Genomic DNA, 22,066 nt, shown 5'->3' with positions numbered 1-22,066 from the left:
ATATCAGCACAAACAATAGCACAAACAAAAAGAGAATCCAGTGCATTGGTTCTTAACAGAGACCCAAATGTTACAAATGATACAGTATTAGCTGGGTGACCCATTGTACAATCACATAATTAACACAGTAACTTCCTGTGTATTGTAGCATGTAAGGAAGTATACTCTATAAAGCTTTATTAAATCTTCAAAATGTGAAAATATCCTCTATTGCACTTCTATTTATTCAATCCATAAAACATAAGCATAGTAAATGTTTTCTTAAGTAGAAATGATTCAGTTTTCATAACAATAGACTGTGATACAGTTTCCATTGACATTTAGTAGAAATGTATCTCTCTCGCTATCCTACTGTATCTTTGAGAATGTCCATCATTCCTATCAGGTCATGTGACCAGGAAGTAGCAATTGTAGTGACAGTTGGAGTGGATTAAACTGGCCATAATTACAGTGAAAAATCACAACAAACACTATCAATTTCCAGTACTACTAACTAAATGACAATTAAATATCCAACAGAGGAACATGTAAGAAATATGGAATTTATTCACCAAAGAGAGTGTTGATGTCAATTGAGAAGGCAATATTATTTGGGTTAAAATGGGTGAAGGCCTACTTTAAGCTAATTTTTATAATTCTTCCCATTACATACTGTTTAGTGAATTAACCCTCATCTACCTATTGTTCCTGTGTTACTGTGTAATTGTCTCATTTATTGTACATTTCCCCCCTTTCATAATATTGTAAAGTGATGCAGAATTAGTTGGTGCTATATAAATGCCAATAATAATAATAATAATAACCTTGTTTGGTTTTTAATACTGTGCACTGCCCATAGAACTAATCTTAAAATAAAGTAGAGACAAAATGGGAAGGTGGGACCTCCCACTTGAAAAGTGGGGGGAGGCAGGTTTCACTGAGATTACAACCGATTAAAAAATCATTCTTAAATAGAAGATATTTTAAATACAATTTTATTAGAAAAATGGTTAAAGGATTTATACCAAGTAATAATGGATGAAAAAATTATCTAAAATAAAAATGTGTAACAAAAAACAAACAATAAATGAAAGAAAGGGGGGCAGGTCTGGTCTTAATTATACCAGTGCTAGTCTAATTTGTAACGTTACACAGAGTTATGCCCGTATTACTCACCTAACCCTATCTAAACAACAGAATAGGTTTTATAACCTATCTCTGAATCTAATTTTTCAATAAATGTTCTCATTGATGCTAAAATAAATTGACATAAAGTTCAATCTTACAGGGGAGCAAACAGAATATATTAATATATTTTCAAGTTAAAACCAGCAATAGATGAAACTAAGTGACCACAATCAGAGACAAATCACATGTTTAAGCTTTTGAATATAAATCTTTAAATGATTTGATAAGGGTGTACATCCTATAACCAATTATTGAGAATTATATTAATCAATAATGTGTTACATCACCCCTAAAAATTCAGTTTCTTTTGTAAAAAATATATCTGCTGTGTAAATGGATATTTCACAAATTGCGTACCTTTCCGTAGCCACCCTTGCCAAGCAGTCGGTGGAATGTAAATCTCTCCAGCGAAAGAGATGAATCCAAAGATGGACCTGGATCTTCTGGAGAGTTGCTGATTTCTCCATTAATTTCCTCTTCACTCGCGCGTTGTTTTCCTTCTTCATCTTTAGGTTCTTCTTTCTTCCTTTTCTTCACCTGTAGCTCTTTCCTGATGTCACTGTCCTTGTTGTCTTCTTTTTGTTGTGTTCTTCCTCTGCTCTCTACGTCTTCAGCGGTCCTCTTCTTTGTCTTCTTACCATCCATGTTTGAGTTTGATGGTTTTAATCCACGAATTGTCGAATAAAATTTTTGCCAACTGTCACCAATCAAAATCTCTCTCAAAAGGTTTGAAGTTAAGTGGCAGGTGCATGAGCCAAGTTCTATGTCATGAGTTCTAAAGTGCTCTGATTGGTCAGAAACTGCATCGTGTTGTTTATTTTGTTTATTTTTAAATCCCAATGATTGTTATTTTTATTTTTTATTCATCTTTCATAATAAATAATTCATATTTCTTAAAACTTTTTGTAAATGTATAATTTCAAATATATTTTAGGTTTAGTGTTTAGCTTCTCATCTATGCCATTTGTGCAGAGCTGGCAGTAAATATGGCCACCTCAGTAGAGATCTACATGTCCATTTTCTTACTCGGTGTCTGAGTGCGGCACACTAGGCCTTGTTACTGCACCAGGTTGTGTGCGTGCATCCTTTTGACATCTATATTTAATCTGTACAATTGCTGCTCACTTAATTAGGAAATTGTATAGAGGTTTAATATGTACTTAAAAAGGACCTTGTCACCCACGCATTTTGTGAATGAAATCTCCATTTTGAGTACTCGCTTTGTGTCCGACAGTCTCTTTGGTTATTACTGACCGATGCAGTATATCAGTTCATTCTGATTTGCGGCAGTGCATTTAGGTAACGTGTATGTATTGCCCCACACAAAGTCCTCTACGCTGTTAGCATGTAGCAAATTACCACTTATAGGTATCAGCAATTTAGGGCAAGAAAAGGCAATTTATGCCCTAAAAAAATTATCTTTTGTTTTTTTCTTGTTTTAGTTAAAGGGGCACCCTGAGCACCAATACTATTGCAGCTTAATATAGTGGTTTTGGTGCCTTGGTGCTCTCTTTGTATGGTGACAAGTATAACCATTGCCATTTATGAGAAAAAGTGGTGTTTATGTTTGTCAATCAGTGTGCCTCTAGTGACTGTTAATCATACTGAGTTTAGAGGCATTTCCATGTAAAAACGTGTGAAGTTTTCTTTGTTTGACATCAAGATGATGTCAAACGCAGTCAAGTCTCTCCATAGAGAAATACCTTAATGCATCTCTATGAAGAGAATCCTATTGCCAATTGCCATGCATGCACAGTAGGATCCTCAATGCTTTTCTATTGAGGGGTGTCCTGAATGTAAAAACCAATAAGAACATTTTAATGTTAAAAGTACTATATGTAATCATAAATGCTGCCTGAGCCACTATTTATTAGAGATTATGAATGAGGCAAAATATAGTATGCAGGATCTGGACGCCTTACCTGACAGTCCAGCTTAGTGCTAGCATTGGCACATGCCCCTTATCATTATAAATACTGGCCCCACAGGCAGGGGATTTCAGTAAATGGATTGTCTTGCTGGCCCTAATCCTAACTTGAACCCTAATCTTTTCAAATAGTGTTTTATTATTATTATTTTTTTGTAAAGAAAATAACGGTAAAAAAGTCAAAACAATTCATCCACAACTGTATATATAGTTAATGTTAGGGCCACCCAGAACTTATTGCGGTAGTAATATCACTGCAAATTTGTGATTTCTATGGGAAAAGCAAGTCTTATGGCTTGACTGGTGTGCAGATTTATGTTTAACATTTAACACAATGTTAAACAAAAATCTGCACACCAGTCACACAGACTTAAGGTGGAAGGGGTTTTCAATCACAATTTTCTCCCCACCATAACCTTTTTGGTTTTTGCAATATATAAGTAAATAGGACTCTAAGCCGTTATAGGACCGGGTCCGTCATGCTGGGGAAGCACTTAATGCCGGACCCAGTCCGTCATGCGCTCAAATTAACCCTAGATCGCTGCGGTGCTGGCGACCGCGGGTTTAACGCTGTTGCTAGGTGCCTGTGAGTCAGGGGCAGACCACCAACAGCAAATTGCGATGTCCCAGCCCACGTTGTCACAATGCTGCTGGGATATCAGATCCGCTTCCCTCCACCTCTTGTGGGTTTTTGAAGTGTAGAGAGATGGATCGTTGTTACATTGTGTCCCTGAAGTGAATTAATTTGTTTGAAGAGTTTCCAAATCCCATTTACCATGTTCTTTTAAAACAAAAAATACATTTCCCATGCTGATTGATCACTGGCAGCAGTGATCAAAATACAGATAACAGTACTTTACTGTGATTTTTTTGTTTTTTTTTACTCTCAGGGGTTAAATTAGATTTTTTAGTAACCCTAAGGGATTTAGTTAGTTGATGTGGGCTGAATTTAGTGGGAATTGGGGAATTTAGTTATAAGCTGATAAAAAATAAAAAATAAATAAAAAGTAAAAAAAAAATGAAAGTTTAGTTATTTAGTTAAAGTTTATTCCCTTAATCCAAAATGCTTAGGAAGTATAGTGCAGAGGAGGCTTATGCCATGTTAGCGGTCGACTCAGAAGCGACTGACACTGCCTCCGAGAGTGATGCAGGGGACAGGGACTTTGTGCTAGATACTGCAGGACCATCAGGAGAAATACCTGATTCCCCTAATGCTGAACATGGCGCAGATGACTGGGTACCCCCTATTAATTTTTCACCAGACATCCCAGAGTTCACTGCCAATCCTGGCATACAGGCTGACCTGTCTGGTTATAATATGCTGGATTTCAAGATCAGGGACAACATGGGTTTACTTCAGGGAGATCATGCCAAACTAATCTTATTGATTTTTTTGATTAGGTAACTAAAATAATAGATCAGGGTGGGGCACTAGACATTGCTTACCTAGATTTCAGTAAGGCTTTTGACATTGTTGCACATAGAAGGCTATCAATAAACTGCAATCTTTAAGTTTGGATTCCAATATTGTTGAATGAGTAAGGCAGTGGCTGAGTGATAGGCAACAGAGGCTTGTAGTCAATGAAGTATATTAGAAGCATGGTCATGTCACCAGTGGGGTACCTCAGGGATCTGTACTTGGACCCATTCTCTTTAATATTTTTATTAGTGATATTGCAGAACGTTTTGATGGTAAGGTATGTCTTTTTGCTGATGATACGAAGATATGTGACAGGGTTGATGTTCCAGGAGGGATAAGCCAAATGGCAAATGATTTAGGTAAACTAGAAAAATGGTCAGAGTTGTGGCAACTGACATTTAATGTGGATAAATGCAAAATAATGCATCTTGGACGTAAAAACCCAAGGGCACAGTACAGAATATTTGAAAGAGTCCTAACCTCAGCATCTGAGGAAAGGGATTTAAGGGTGATTATTTCTGATGACTTAAAGGCAGACAATGTAATAGGAAGGAAATGCTAGCAGAATGTTTGGTTGTATAGGGAGAGGTATTAGCAGTAGAAAGAGGGAAGTGCTCATGCCATTGTACAGAACATTGGTGAGACCTCACTTGGAGTATTGTACGCAGTACTGGAGACCGTATCTTCAGAAGGATATTGCCAGGGCCGGCCTTAGGGGTGTGCGAGCTGTGCGGCCGCACAGGGCGCCATGGAGCAGGGGGCGCCATGTGGCCGGCACAGCTCGCACATGGCTGGGTGAGTGCAGGGGGAGCTGAAGCAAGTCCCCAGTTGGAGAGTTCATAATTTCCCACCGGGGACTATGAAAGTAAAGGGGCGCGGCTTACCGGACGGCGGGGGCGGAGCTTACAGCATGGAGGAGGTGGGGCTAAAAAGCAACCGGGGCGGAGCTTGCAGCTAACTGGAGCTCCAAGTACTTGCTGCAGAGAGAAGAATCCCTGCTTCCACTCCTCCCTTCCAGGTAACTGTGTGTGTGACTGTAGTGTGTGTGCGTGTGAAGCTGTACTCTGTGTTTGACTGTAACAGTGTCTGTGTGTGTGTGTGTGTGTGTGTGTGAGACTGTACTCTGTGTGTGACTGTCTGTAGTAGTGTCTGTCTGTATGCCTGTGTGTGTGTGTGTGTGTGAGAGAGACTGTACTCTGTGTGTGTGTGTGTGTGACTGTACTCTGTGTGTGACTGTCTGCCTGTGTGTGTGAGACTGTACTCTGTGCATGAGTATCTGTAACAGTGTCTGACTGTCTGCCTGTGTGTGTGTGTGTGTGTGTGTGTGTGTGACTGTACTCGGTGTGTGACTGTCTGCCTGTGTGTGTGAGACTGTACTCTTTGTGTGACTGTCTGTAGCAGTGTCTGACTGTCTGCCTGTGTGTGTGAGACTGTACTCTGTGTATGACTGTCTGTGTGTGAGACTGTACCTGATTGTAACTGTGCCTGACTGTCTGCTTTTTTGTGTGACTGTAACCAGGGCTGGCCTTTGGGGTGTGTGAGCAGTGCGGCCAGGTGGCCAACACAGCTCGCAGTCAGTCACTGACAAACCGGCCTAAATTGGAATGCAGGAGAAGCGTGGGGGACCGACGTCTGAAGGATCCGCTCAGTGGGTGTCAGGGCGGCAGGTGCTCTTCAGTCGCAACGTCAGGCAGAGTAGGAAATACTGACAGCTGGATCCAGGGAGCAGAAGCCTTTAATGTAAGTGCTTGTCCTTATTGCTTTATATATATATATATATATATATATAGATATAGATATAAAACGATTGCGTTTAATTGAAGTGAGCAGGTGGCTAGTGATATAAGGGGGGCAGGGGGCTAGTGATATAAGGGGAAGGGGGCTGGTGATATAAGGGGACGGGGGCTGGTGATAAACAGTGGGCAGGAGACTGGTGATAAAGTGGGTCAGGGGGCTGATAAAGGGGGCAGGGATTTGTTGAAGAGGGTGCAGGCGACAGATTGTGAATGTGCCTGAAATTGTCTAGAGGGGGTCAAACAAAGATGGCGGGGGGGGGGGGGGGGCGCCACAAAATTGCCTCGCACAGGGCGCCTGAACACCTAAGGCCGGCCCTGGATATTGCTACTTTAGAGAGAGTTCAGAGAATGGCTACTAAACTGGTTCATGGATTGCAGGATACAACTTACAAGGAAAGGTTAAAGGAACTTAACATGGAGGAAAGACGAGACAGGGGGGATATGATAGAAACATTTAAATATATAAAGGGAATCAGCACAGTAAAGGAGGAGACTATATTTAAAAGAAAAAAAAAACTACCACAACAAGAGGACATAGTCTTAAATTAGAGGGGCAAAGGTTTAGAAATAATATCTGGAAGTATTACTTTACTGAGAGGGTAGTGGATGCATGGAATATCCTTCCAGCTGAAGTGGTAGAGGTTAACACAGTAAAGGAGTTTAAGCATGCGTGGGATATGCATAAGGCTATCCTAATTATAAGATAAGGCCAGGGACTAATGAAAGTATTTTTAAAAATTGGGCAGACTAGATGGGCTGAATGGTTCTTATCTGCCGTCACATTCTATGTTTCTATGATTATATGCAGCTGTTCTTGGAAGTTGAGATTTTTGTGGAGGTAGTCACCCAGACTAATCCATACGCTGAGCAGTATCTGGCACACAATCAAGAGTCTCTTATCGCCAGGAAAGAGAGATGGAACCCAACCAGTGTGCCAGAATTGAAACAGTTCTGGGCACTGACAATGCTAATGGGAATAATTAAAAAGCCCACAATTAGAATGTATTGGTCTGAAAACCCAATTTGCAATACCCCCATTTTTTCCCCAGACCTCGAGTAGTAGGGACAGATATGAAGACATACTGTGAATTATCCAAAAGGTCACCCACAGTATGATTTTCTATATAAAATACACCCTCTAATTGCCCACTTTAATTGCCACTATCTATAACTCAAAAAATATATATTTCTATTGATGAATCCCTCATGAAGTTTAGGAGGAAGACTGGGGTTTAAACAGTACATCCCATCCAAAAGATCCCTATATGGGATCAAATTTTATAAACTGTGTGAAAGTAGCAGTGGCTATATGTAAACTTTCTGTGTATACAAAGAAAGGGATAGCCACCTTGATCCCCCAGGTTGCCCAAATATAGTAGGGACAAGTGGAAAAATTGTCTGGGACCTCATCATGCCGTAACTAAACAAGGGATATCACTTGTATATTGATATTTTTTATAATAGTATCCGACTTCTAAAAATGCTGCTTTGAGACTGTGGCCTGTGGCACTATTCGGAAGAGTCGCACAGGTTTCCCAAAGGCTCTAGCAGAAAAAAAAATAAAAAGGGGGGAAACAGCAGCTCTCTGCCAGAATGAACTGCTGGCACTAAAGTACCGTGATAAAAGGAGGGGTTCATCCTAATGCTGTGTCGCATGTCGTGGAAAAGGGGAAATTAAACGGGTGCCAGTCTGCATAACACATTACAATCAGCATATAGGGGAGTTGACCTGTCCGATCAACTGATGCAGCCGTATTTGATCATCCGAAAGACCAGGGCATGGTATAAAAAAGTGGGCCTATATATAATATAGACGGCAATCCACAATGCCTTTGTAATTTTTAAAAAGGTAAATGCTGAGCTGAAATGCACATTTCTATAATTTCAGTTTCAGCTCATTTCTGGGTTGCATGAGTGCCACAGAGGGGGACCATCAGTGGAGCCTAGAAGAAGAAATGAGGCAGGTCACTTCTGGTTCAGTATTCCATCAATCCTCAGAAAGAAATCCCCCCAGAAAAGGTGCCGGGTGTGTTACAAGAGAGGCGTAATAGCGGAGACCAGTTATTACTGCCCTGATTACCCCTCTCAGCCCGGCCAATGTATTGGCCACTGTTTTAAAATTAACCACACCCAGGGCGAATAAGTAGAGCAGTTTTGAGGTGTGATTTTAGTCATCTGTTTGGTTACCGAATCTTGGCTTTGTCTCCCATTTATCCTGTCTTCTCTGATCCTTGACCTCGGCTTGTCCTATCGTTGTCCATTTTTCTTTACTCCTTTGACCTCGGCTTGTAACTTGACTATTCTCTGCTTGTATAGCCCGGCCATTCTAAGGACCGGTATTACAAGTTTCTCTCTCTGTGTTCTCTCTCTTTGTGGTCTGTCTGGGTTTTGGTTCCGGGATCCGTGACAGCGTTGCCAGGACGCAGATAACTGGGTACTACCCCCTGATAAGTTTACTCCAAATATTCTCACTTTCACAGCAAATAGTATGCACGTGTTCATAATTTGAATTGATGAGCTGCTTATATTTAAAAATAGATGCGGCCTTTGAGAGGTAATTGGCAATCATGAGCTGCTAAAATGAGACTTAGGCCCAGCATCCACTTTTGAATAATATGAAATTGGTGTGTCTCAAATGTGCCCGTTCAACATCCACATATCCCTGAAAAAGGTACACATGGGGGTATTGTTGTATTAAGACGACATAGCTGAGCAACATATTAGGTGTTATGCTGCCGTAGCACACATAAGGATTGCAAAATATACAGTAACATCTCTAAGTGTGTATCAACAAGGCAGAAAAAATGCTAATTGCTACTAGTCTTGGTACAAACTAGCAAAACAATTATCCCACACCAAGGTTTCAAATATGAATGGTAGGCCTTTGAATGGTCGGCCTTTGTGGGTTGTTTTTCTGCTATCAAACTGCTATAATGCCCCATATTGAAACATGGGCCCATCAAATGTGTCTCTCAAAATTCTGTAAATACTGAAATGGACAGTTCTCCAATATGGCACTGTAGCTTCACAAAATAGTGCCAAAGACATTCATTGGGGGTATCATTTTACTTAGAAGACTTAGAAGCTGAGCATAATTTTGGGGATTTGATCATAGTGGCACATATCAAATATACAAAATGCCCAGCAAAAATCCGTATATCAAAAATGCGTATATCCGTATATAAAAAATCCGTATATAATCCGTATATAAAAAATGCCCAAAATATTTTTTACCACATTCTTTGACATATATTGGTGAAAAAATGGGGGCATGTCAAGGCACAATATGCACCATATGAGATACCCTGGGGTGTCTACTTTTACAAATGGTACGCCTTTGTGTTTTTTGTTTTTTTTTACAGTTTTACTGCTATAATGCCCCATATTGAAACATGGGCCCATCAAAATTCTAGTGTAAATACTGAAATTAACAAGTCTCCTATATGGCGATGTAGCTTCACAAAATAGTGCCAAATACATTCATTGGGGGTATCATTTTACTCAGAAGACTTAGCTGAGCATAATTCTGGGGATTTGATCATAGTGGCACTTATCAAATATACAAAATGCCCAGCAAAAATGAAATCCGTATGTAAAAAATGCAAAAAAAAATGTTTTTACCATATACTTTGACATATATCGATAAAAAAATGGGGGCATGTTAAAGCACAATATGCACCATATGAGATACCCTGGAGTGTCTACGTTTACAAATGGTAGGCCCTTGTGGGTTGTTTTTTTTTGAACAGTCAAACTGCTATAATACCCCAAATTGAAGCATAGGCCCATCAAATCCGTCTCTCAAAATGCTACTGTAAATACTGAAATGGACAGGTCCCCTATATGGCACTGTAGCTTCACAAAATAGTGTCAAAGATATACAATGGGGGTATTGTTGTAACCAGCAGATGTAGTTGAACACAAAATAAAGTTTTGTACAGGAATAGCACACACCAACTTTACGAAATCCACATGAGAAGATCTTTGTTATAAGTTTGAGTGTAAAAAAACAAAAAAAATCACAATTTTACTCCAATATTTAGCAGAGATTGGCACCGAAAAAGTGTCAAAATAACCTTAGGTAAATACCCTGTGATGTGAACTTTATATAAATATATACTTTTGTGTGGCCATTTTGTTTTCTTTTATGGCTATTAAGCTTACAAGACAAACATACCAAATTCTAAAATCGCTCCACATTAAAAGTTTATTTTATTCCTTGTGTTTTGTGACCTGTAACTACCAAAAAAACTTAAAATTCTAGACACATTATATATTCTGTAAATCAGAACAACTAAATTAATTTATTTGAATTACTTTCCTTAACCTGCACTAATTATGCACACATTATTATTGCAAAAACTGTAAAAAAAATATTTGTAATTTGTTTGCATTTTTAATTTTTTAAAATATAATAAATACACATTTATATATGTATATGTTACATCAAATAATGACCCTTTTGTCCTTTAAAAAACGGTATATAATATGTGTTGCTGCAATAAATTAGTAAAATGCAAATTACAGTTGAACGCAAACAACAAAAATATTCAAAAATTGCTTGTATCATTAAGTGCAAAACACATTTTTAAAGCTGTGTTCTTAAGGGGTTAAAAACAAACATGAAACATAATTATTTACCTATAGAAAATACAGTTATACTAATAATACACACATGATTAAATAGCTGCAAATCTAACGGCCCATCGAGAAGAGTATAACAAATATTATATTGAAATTTTAATCTCCAGAAATCTCAGCATTCCCCTTCGGTAAGGCACCCATCCCCTTTACAGATACCTAATCCTAAAATTAATCCTCAAACTTATCCTAAACATAAACCTAATATTTATCCTAATCCTAGTCCTTAATCCTACTCTAATCCTAAACAGAGGTTGATATAGAAACATAGAAACATAGAATGTGACAGCAGATAAGAACCATTCGGCCCATCTAGTGCCCAATTTTCTAAATACTTTCATTAGCCCCTGCCTTATCTTATAGTTAGGATAGCATTATGCCTATCCCACGTATGCTTAAACTCCTTTTCTGTGTTAACCTCTACCACTTCAGCTGGAAGGCTATTCCATGCATCCACTACCCTCTCAGTAAAGTAATACTTCCTGATATTATTTTTAAACCAAAAGATGTTACCATATGTTGGTTGTTTTCAGTATGATAGACTGATAGATTCCTGTTACACTGAAAATAGCACACTCAATACATTGCAATTGATACTGAGCAACTAAGAAAGCCCAGCACAGATTAAAATAGCATTGGGACATAGCAAGGAGACACTCCTCCAGGGTATGTTCAGATTTTCAGGGTCTCCCAAGCACCAGCTGCACCAGCTGTGCAATTGCTCAATCACATTGTTCTCAATAGATTTAAAGTGCTGTATGCAGAGCTGATTCTCACTAATTGTGGCCCAGCTGCGGAGCTGATAAACCACCTCCAGAGAAGGGACTCAATGCAGTGGACTACCCTTATCAGCCTTAAAAGTCAATAGGCTATTTGTGCCACAGTGCCCCCACGGGCAAAAGTTGAGTGTTAGGCTCTATTGCTTAATTTATAGCCAAACAGCGGCATCATAAGGGGAATGCTAACATGCATAGGTTATTTGTGTCACAGTTTGAGTCCTAGGGTCCAAGCCCGGAGGCGGCATAACACAAATGGTCTGCTGAAATTGTTCACATATTATATTTGATCTTTACCCTAATTTCTTGAGAACAGTTCAGCTCTGTTGTGGTTAAAAGCATCAAAGATATTAATATTACAGTCTTACGTTAACTGAACTGTACTGAAATCAGCATGATATCCGTTATATTAGTTTAAACAATCTTATTCTTTTACACATATTCTAGGCATGCTGCTTAGATACCAGCAGACGTTGCATACACTGTCGCTTACAGTATAGCCTAACTGCTGCAACATATGAAGGATAAACGCATAAGCTAACACTGGCTAAATGTACCTGATTTAATAATGCCCATATCGTTAACCGTAAACATACTAGACGCAACCTCAAGATACGCACGCTGATACGGAAAATAAATGCTTAGTTATCAGCAGAAATTGCACAATTTGATTTGCTTAGAAATGCTAAAATGCTTCGACAGGGACTAAAGTTTACTATTAATAGCTTACACACTAACAGCTAGCGTAACGCACTAGTTAATATATTTGATTTGATTAAAACTACGCAAAATAGATTGATAAGACCCAGACCAGGCAGCTAGGACTTAATGCTATGTTTATACTCCTTACCAAATGATTACAGGATTCTGCGTGCATGCATCTTCTAGTTGTTGCCTGAGTAACTCACCGGATAAATGCTACTAATGACCTACGTATAGTTATAATGGTTAATATACAGCGCTAGTATACTGCTTTCTCACGTTTGGTCTGAAATCTGGACATTTCCGCAAAGTTAATATACGTTTAGCCTACAACATGGAATGATTGCTGAGAATTATTGGCCTCTGCGCAGGCAACCATAGGGATACCTTTAATAATCTATGCCATAAGAGCCCTTATACGACTAGGTATGACTAGGAGGAATTTATAGCCAGCACAATGCATACATATGCCGATTGAATGCGTATGGCATCTTAACTCCCGCAAAGTTTAGGTACATTACATTTACTTAACTGCCTATTTATTTTGATGTCTATGCCTCTGAGCAGGCAACCAAATGTTATTTCTATGAATCCACAATGTGCCTGCTCACACTTTATTGCGACTCCAATAAAAATATAAAAAAAAACAAAAAACTGGCTCTAGCTGACAGAGGGGAGCCCACATATGGACAGGTACCTGGGACTCCCTGGTGTGAGCAGGACTTTTAACCTGCTCACACCACATTTTATTAACAGAAATTTAAAACCCCATTTAAATGCCCGTATGCAGCGCTCACTATGAGATCAGAAACCAGAGCATTGGTCAGTCAGGATCCACTAATTATAACCTCAGGTATCAAGTGATAAAAACATACAAAAATGTTGTATGTTTGTATTTACTTTTGTATTACACAATCATGTTACAGTGCTGCCGGCCACCTCAGGTGTTCCCTATTAAGGGTTGATAAGAGATTTAGAGAAATACCCCTCTCTGTCTCTTCAGAGATTTTGCCTTTTAGCTTAAAGCTGCAAGGTGAATTGTTAGTGTAGGACTCACCTAAGGGGGTTTACCTTGTTGTGGCAGGTTAGCTTTCACTTTAATGGCCATTAAACTGATACTAAAAAAAACACTAGTTATGTAAATGTGCATAGAGATTTGGGATAGTGCGCAAGGAACTTTCTCTTTGGCCATTATGCCAGGTATCAAATAATACTTGGGTTCTCAATTACCAGCAGAGAAGTGATCCGTGCTGGTATAATATCGCATGATGTGATTATTTTTTCCTGACATTAAATACTTTAAATGTGACCGATGGACACAGACACATTGATACAGAGATACACTCCTAGAGATACACATGGACACGGACACAGACTGACACACATGCACAGATATACTGACACACATACACAGAAGCACAAACTGACACACATAGACATACACAGATACATGGACACTAGAACACTGCAACACGTGCAATACATACACTGACACACAGACACAACTCTCACACGTACATGTGGTTCACCTTTCAAATGTCTTTTCTGTGGTCCGGTGAACCTCCCAGCAGCCCTGTCTCCCTCTTTTTTATGGCGGGAACTACCTGTGGTTCCAGTGCAGCCAGGAAGGGCTCTATAGCTCTTGCAAGAAAGACATGTGCTGGCAGGCCCCATGACCTGGTGAGGCCCTGGTGCATTTGCTTGGGAGTGAGAAGGTTTGCACTTTGTTTTGTAAAGCTCACCATCTTTACCTTATGGACTTTCACAAGGAAGGACAAGCCAGTTCGTGGAATAATCACTTTATAATTGCAAAAGCCAAGTTCTTAATTAAACCTTAAGCAACTATACTGCACAATGAACCTCTTTTATGATGGATAATCTTAAGTAGGATGTATTTTGGAATGAATAGGTTTTCTGTTTTAATATATAACTTGTAATATCATCTCTCATTTTAGCCTTAAAGTTCTGAGCTGGCAGAGAAAAAAAATTGTTTCTATATTTCAATGATGGTCCTTTATCACTATGGGAGGTTCTGTACATGTAAAATGCTGTACACTATGTTATTATTGCACCACAAACGGCTGTTAAAGGGATAATATTAAGACTGCTTTAACCAATTAGATCATGGTATATATAAGTTTAAATTTCAACCCTCCGATGATTTACTTTTTAATAAGTGACTATCATTACTCAAGTATACTACGTGTAACAGTGAGATATATTACAATGTATTTGATATTTAAGATCTTTAATGACAACCCAGGCATGAGCGTTAATGATGCTGATGCGGTCAAAAGCTCACCATGTTGATGTTTTTTTTTTTTTATAATTGAGATTTATTGAGTTTTATATAGGTCAAGATTAGGGTACAGAATAAAAAGAGGGGGAGGGGTTTATACGAGATAACATGCATACATAAGCATAGTCTTGCGTCTTCCAATATTACATTTACAGTTCAGATACATTGTCAAAAAACATTTCGGTGTATGCCCGTTCTGTGTCTAGGCCTGCTATGACTTTACGTAAGGTCTTAACCCTAGTTAACTAGTCTGCCCATCGTTGAATAGGTCTATTGCTCCCACCCTTTACTGCTAGCCTTCTCCCGTATCTAATGCAGAACCCTGCACTTACGTACAGGTCAACTTTCCTATTGCCCTAACGTGGGCATAGATGTTTATTGAGGTGGGCTGCTAGGTCCCAAAAAACTTGAGGCCTGTAGAATTGCATTCCAGCATTGCTTCCGTATCCATTCGCCTCTTTCTAGACCATATGAGCTACTGGGGGTAAGCCGTATTTATGTAAGCTAGTCATACTTATTTTATACATTCAAATATCCATGCCTGCATGTCAAGCCATGGTTCAATTACGTCTACATTGTATTACATCTCGTAGCGGAAAGGAAAACAAACAATATCCTCGAGGAAAGAAAAGGAATAAAAAGAAAAAAGTAAAGAACATGGAAAAATGGCACAGTCACATACTAGCTTTTCCTAGTGAATACTCGGCAACCTAGTCTGCCGAAGGAGTTCTAAGCCCTACAACTTTTACCTCTATAGCATAATTAAATTCCGCCATTAGTTGTTCCTATATCTCCTTTTTTTTTTTTTTTTGAGGCCCTTGCCCCTTTCCCTCGTTCACGGTGGGAATTTGACTTGCCAACTTTCCCATATCTGTGCAACTTTTTGTTCCTGTGTCGGGGAAGTTATAGATAGTCGCTCATATGTAAAACGAAGTCTTATTTTGTCAATCAGCATCTGTCTAGTCGGGCATATTCCCGTCTTCCAATTTAAGGTTAGTAAGGCTCTAGCTGCCATTGCTATCTGGGACACCAGTGCCCTATTGTGAAAGGAAAGTTGTGCGGGGAATTCCAACCATAGGAAGACCTTGTGTGTCAATAGTGTTTCAAGCCCTAATTCCTTAATCAATGTATGTACCGTTTCCCACATCGGTTTAATATGACTGCACTGCCACCATATGTGAAACATGGTGCCCTTGCCTACTCCGCACCTCCAACATGTTTCAGGCGCAGTTTTGAAGATGTGTCTAAGCCTATCTGGGGTAAGTTACCACCTGTAAATTAATTTTCTATGGGCCTCGAAATTAGCAATTGGACATCCCCTTAAGAGCATTTAACCTCTTGATCCATTCGTCTAGCGGGGTTATTTCTCCTGTCTCCCTCTCCCATTGTAGGACAAACGAGGGTTGATGTCTGTCATTGTTGGCAAAGTATGTTTTGTAGCATGCTGAGAGGAGTTTGGGTTTCAAGGGTCTGTTCCAACTAGTCGCAATTAAAAGATTTGCCCCTAAGTCTGTCTGAGTGTCCTCTTGTCTTTTAAAATCTACATGGTCTATAATGGCACTTTTAATTTGCAAATATAGGAATGTGAAATTAGGGGGTAAGCCATATAGCTTCTGCATTTCTGGGAATAGCACTATCGTACTCCCGGATAAGAATTGAGATGTCTTAGTGATTTTGTGGGTCTCCCAATGCTTCAAGGATAGCCAGGGAGAGACCGCAGCCAACGCCTCCAAAGGGCATAATCTGTGGAACTTGGAGGCACCATTTTGAGACCTTAGTAAATCATCCCATGCTGCCATCGAAGCTGTTGTCGTCTTGAACAGTGTTTGTTTGTTACACCTCAGCGATGGAGGGGTCCACATGCATGACAGCAATCTTTCTCCTGCTAGCTGCTGTCTTTCCATGTCAACCCACCCTATTGTTCCCCTTGGAGCATGTAAATTAATAGCTTGAGTTAGCAATGCTGCTTTGTGGTAAGCCCATACTTGTGGGACGCCCATCCCCCCCTTCTCGACTGGTTTCTGTATACATCTCCCCGCTATTCGGGCTCTTTTTTTTTCCCAAATAAATTCTGTAAAAACTTGCTGCATTTTGTGGCAATAGCTTTTGGGGACTGGGATGGGAAGCATCCGAAACACATAGAGTAGCTTCGCTAATGACATCATCTTGATGACATTTATTCGCCCTGCCCAAGACAGCTTCACATCTCTCCAGGTATCTACTTCTTGTTTTATCGAGTTAAATATTCTTGTGTAATTTTGGTTGAACAGTGTTTGGGCATTTTTAGTGATCCTAACCCCTAAATATGTCACATAATCCTCCCTCCAATCTAATTTAAAACGCTGCTGGAGGCACTCCGTCCTCTGTGTGGGAACATTAATAGGGAGCGCTTGAGATTTACTGGTGTTGAGCTTGTAATATGAAATAGTTCCAAATTTCTCTAAGAGATCCAGCAGGGCTGGCAGTGAGCTTTCGGGTTCCGTAAGTATCAATATGACATCGTCGGCGAATAAGGAGAGTTTATGTTGGTGGTCGCCTATCACTACTCCATTAATGTTAGCATCCTCCTTTATGCGTTGAGCTAAAGGTTCGAGTCATAGGATGAAGATCAAGGGAGACAGAGGGCAGCCCTGTCGGGTGCCATTGGTTATGGCAAAGGGTGTTGAAATAAATCCCGCGTTCGAGACACAGGCCGTGGGCCGGGCATAAAGCGCCATAATAGCACCAATTAGTGCCTCCCGGAACCCGAATCTTTTTAGTACTTCCCTCATATATGTCCAATTTAATCTATCGAAGGCCTTCTCCGCATCTAATGCAAGCAAAAGGCCTTCCGTGTGTGCCTCATCCATATGTTGAAGAATATTTAATAAAAGTCTAGAATTATCTGATCCCTGACGACCTCTAATGAACCCCGATTGGTTGTGATGTATCAGAGAAGGTAGAAGAGGGGCCATCCTGTCCGCTAAAATCTTTGCATATAATTTTGTGTCTATGTCTAGGAGGGATATAGGCCTGAAATTGGCACAAATAATAGTTTTTTTGCCCGGTTTGGGCAGAGTAACAATATGAGCACGTAGCATTTCCGGTGGAAGGGAACCTTGTAACAAAGCATCGTTAAAGAGCGTAGTGAGGTAGGGTACTAGTTGAGTTCGATATGTCTTGTAATATACGGCTGATAAGCCATCTGGGCCTGGGCTCTTCGCTGCCGGCAAAGCCTGAATATGTTTAAAAACTTCCTCGTCCGTGATAGGCTCCAAGAGGCCTATGCTGTCAGTTTCTGATATAAAAGGGAGTTGGACCTGATCTAAGAAGGCGGTAATCTGTTGTTTGGTTGGGGCCTTCAAGAGGTTATTTTTGATCTAAGTTATACAATGAGCCATAATACGTTGCAAATTCCGCTACAATGCTTTCGGGGTTCATAACTTTATGTCCCTGTGCTGAGTGTATGAACGCTATTTTTGCGGCTGCTGCTCTTTTCCGCAATTGGGAGGCCAATACCGCCCAGCCCTATTACCGTGTGCGAAATACCTCTGTTTTAATCTACGTAACATAAAATTGGTCTTTTCTAGTTCCATCTCCATTAGTTGCGAATTAATGTCTTTAATGTCTTGTAAATGTTCCAAAGAAGGGGAGGATTTATTCTTCAAAGAAGCTTCGGTAAGCCTTTTGGTAAGATCCAAGTATGTTTTTAATCTACGGGCCTTAGCCCTGCTCGCATGCTTGATGAACACCCCTCTAATATAGGCCTTGTGTGCTAACCACACTGACGCTATGCCTGAATCTTGTACCTTATTATTGTAGAAGTAATTCTGCAGTTCCTGTTCAATGTCACTGCGTATCTGAGGGTCAGTTAGGAGGTGTTCATTCAATCTCCACGAGCCCTTGCCCTTAGTTGGGTATTGGTCGCCCAACGTCAAGGTGATCGGGGCGTGGTCCGACCACGTGATCAGCCCAATGGTGCTATTCACCACTTTAGCGATGAGAGACCCATGTATCAGAAAACGATCTATCCGGGAGTACGAGTTGTGTGCCCCTGAGTGAAAAGAATAATCCCGCTCCAGAGGATGGGTAACCCTCCAAGGGTCAACATATCCATATGCCAGTAAAGTTTGGTTCACTTGCCTAGTAATGTGTTGTCGGTGCTGGAGGGTGGAGTTCGCTACTGTCTGGTTAGTGGACGTGTCTAAGTTGTGGTCTAGAATAAGGTTAGTGTCTCCCCTTATGATTACCTCTCCCAGCCCCCACTTGTCCAACTTTTGGAAGATCCTATCTAGAAAACCAGGTTGGTCCGAGTGTGGGCCATATATGTTCACCAGGGTATAAGGGGAATTATTAATATGACATTGCAGTACTAGAAACCTACCATTGCTGTCAACATGTTTGGATATTAGCGAGAAGGCAACATCCCTGCCTATAAGAATAGAGACACCTCTCTTTTTTTTTGAGAAACAGGAGTGAAAACTTATTGGAAACGCGGGGGAGTGGAATGCCGGTCTGCCTATTTTTGCAAAATGAGTTTCTTGCAGAAACACTATCTGGGCTTGGGCCTGTTTAGCCTCTTTAAAGGCCAATCTCCGTTTATTCGGAGAGTTGAGGCCCTTAACATTTAGAGACAAGATTTTTAGGACCCTCCTCTTGGATATAATGGGCTTGCATTAGATAAAGCGTATGTTGCTTGGTTACTGTAGAACCTCTCCGTATTTCTGCTCTAACTTTTCGAACCTGGATGAGGTCTAGTCCAGCTCTGAGCGTTGGCAAACTCACTTCATTCTGCCTGTAGTATGTCAGTATTGTGTTGTCGTGTTACGTGCCAATAATTCCCAAAAAACAAAACATGCCAAATAAAACATAACAAAACAGTAACTATATACAATTGCCGTAAAACCCGGACATCTAAAAACCGTCTGGGTATGGCCAATAAATGGGCATATAGTGTATCATAATACACCATATCGGCTCTAAAGGAGCCATTGGGGACGGGTACCATAATACTGTTAATACTAATGCCTCCGTGAGGCACTCGGCGAGCCCACCGGCAGCTTCCCGTTTCGTACGGGTTCAAGATACACCTTTTAAGGTTGATCAGAGTGAAAATAAGTGTTTCGTGTGGGGTTTTTTTTTTTTTTTTTTTGTTATAATATTTGTTTGTTGCATTATTAAAAGTGTTTTTTCTCTTTTTTTTTTTTCCATATTAACTGGTCTATTTAGGGAGCCGTCTACTTGGTTACCAAAGGCTATACCAGGCACCCCTGGGAGCCTGACCCAGTGGCATCCCCATGACTAAAAAATAAACAGAAAATACAGGTTTATCCATGCATTAATGTCCATACGATACCTCTCCGGAAACAACCCTGGTATGTATATGGCCTCCGAACAGGGGTGTCAGTCCTCTGCCCTCTCGCGGCAGTATGTAGTAATTAAGGCAAGTTCAAAGCTGTTATTATTTCCCAGCCTTAGCTTTTTGCCAGTCCCCAGCTAGGCGTTGTGGTAATCCCTCTGGAGCTCCTGGAGTAAATTCTGCTGGGTCTAGATGCATATTCCATTGCGCAAGCAGCTTGTAACCATCCTCCGGCGTAAGCGCTATCCTATCTGCGCCATTTTTATGAACCACCAGGCGGGTTGGGAATCCCCACTTGTAGGGAATTTGAGCTTCCCGCAGGGCATGTGTTATCTTGCCAAAGGCTCTCCTTTTCGCCAATGTAGCTGGTGACAGATCAGTAAATAATTGTATTCCTGCGAACTTGCCCGTCAGACGATTAGGGTCTCGGGCCATCTGCATGATCCTTTCCTTTATACCGTAGAAGTGTACTCTCACAATGGCATCTCGTGGTACATCAGCCGGTAAATTCTTCGGCTTCGCCATTCTATGAGCTCTGTCTAGTATAATCTCTTGTTCTGGCAGTAGAGACTGGAACAGCTGGGTAATGAATGCCCCCAGATCTTGATTTTTAACCTCCTCCGAGATGCCCCTTAGCCGGATATTGTTCCTACGGGCTGTGTCCTCTAAATCTATAACTTTAGTGTCTAGGTGCTGCAGCTTTGTTTTTATCTCTGTATAGGCATCTGCCAAAGTATTGTGGGCCTCAATTATTTCCTTGGCCTTTTCCTCCAGGTGCGCAGTACGCTCTCCTATAGCCTGTACGTCTCTCTTAATTTCACTGGCTAATTTTTGGAAGTCACCTCTGAGTGTAGTTTTAAGATCTTCCATTAGCCGTTTAATATTCACCTCTGATGCTGTAGCCCCTGCGTGCACTGAGATAGAGGTGATGTCGCTCTGTTCCGAGCTTGAGGCTGGGGAGAGGGCTGCCACGTCGCCATCTTGCTTCCTCTTGGTCGGTGTACACAGGGCTGAGACCTGAATATTAGTCGCTTTTTGCCGCATTTTCCGCGGCGTTTTGCTTGCCATAGCCTTATTACTTGTGGTCTGAGGTCGGGTAAGTGTGTCCCGTACAATTCTGCTGTGGATTCACGCTATTTGTTGCTGCCGTCGACGGAGCTCTCCTAGCTTGCGACCGGCGCCATTCACCTCGTAGCCACGCCCCTCACCATGTTGATGTTTTTAAGTATTAAAGCAATTGTGCAGCTCAGGAGTAGCTGTACTGGAGGAATCTGCTCCTTCTAACAGCCAAAGGAACATCTCCTCTGGTGCTGATGGGGTTGAGAATGTAAGAAAGACTAGCCAGGTCATGGTGATATGGGACTCTATTATAAAGAAAATATCTAGGGTAGTCTGCTGCTCTGATCATCTCAACCAGGCAGTTAGCTGTCTCCCGGGTGCTAGGATCCGGCATGTTTCTGACAGTGTGGATGGAATATTGGGAGGGGCTGGTGATGACCCTGCTGTCTTGTTCCATATTGGTACAAATGAAAACGTCAGAGAATAATGGTGGGTCCTAAAGAACAAGTTCAGAGAAGTAGAAAGTAAACTGAAGAAAAGGATCTCCAAGGTAGTATGTTACATGTTCAGTGCACTACAGTAAAAAGGCAATGGGTTATTCGAGAGGTTGATGCTTGGCTAAAGTCATGGTGTAAGAAGGTTGTTTTAGGCTTTTTAGAGCACTGGACTGATTTTGTGCTTGGTTACAATCTTTATTGTCATGGATATATTTTTGTTAAATAAACCATATCATTGTCTAATATGTCCTGTGTTGATGTTCATCTCAGGTTGAATTTACGTAATTTTAAGACCTGCTAAGGAACAGATGATTGTTATTATTTCCTGATATGTAAAACCATAGAATTGAGAGGACGTACTTTTTTTTCCCATAACTGTATACGTTAGTATCAAAATACACTTAGAATGAAAATATTTATATGTAAATTATATTATATAAACAT

Source organism: Pelobates fuscus, chromosome 2 (genome assembly GCF_036172605.1).
Source record: "Pelobates fuscus isolate aPelFus1 chromosome 2, aPelFus1.pri, whole genome shotgun sequence".
Taxonomy (NCBI): Eukaryota; Metazoa; Chordata; class Amphibia; order Anura; family Pelobatidae; genus Pelobates; species Pelobates fuscus.
The sequence above is the reverse complement of the archived record's forward strand: the minus strand, read 5'-3'. Positions refer to the sequence as shown.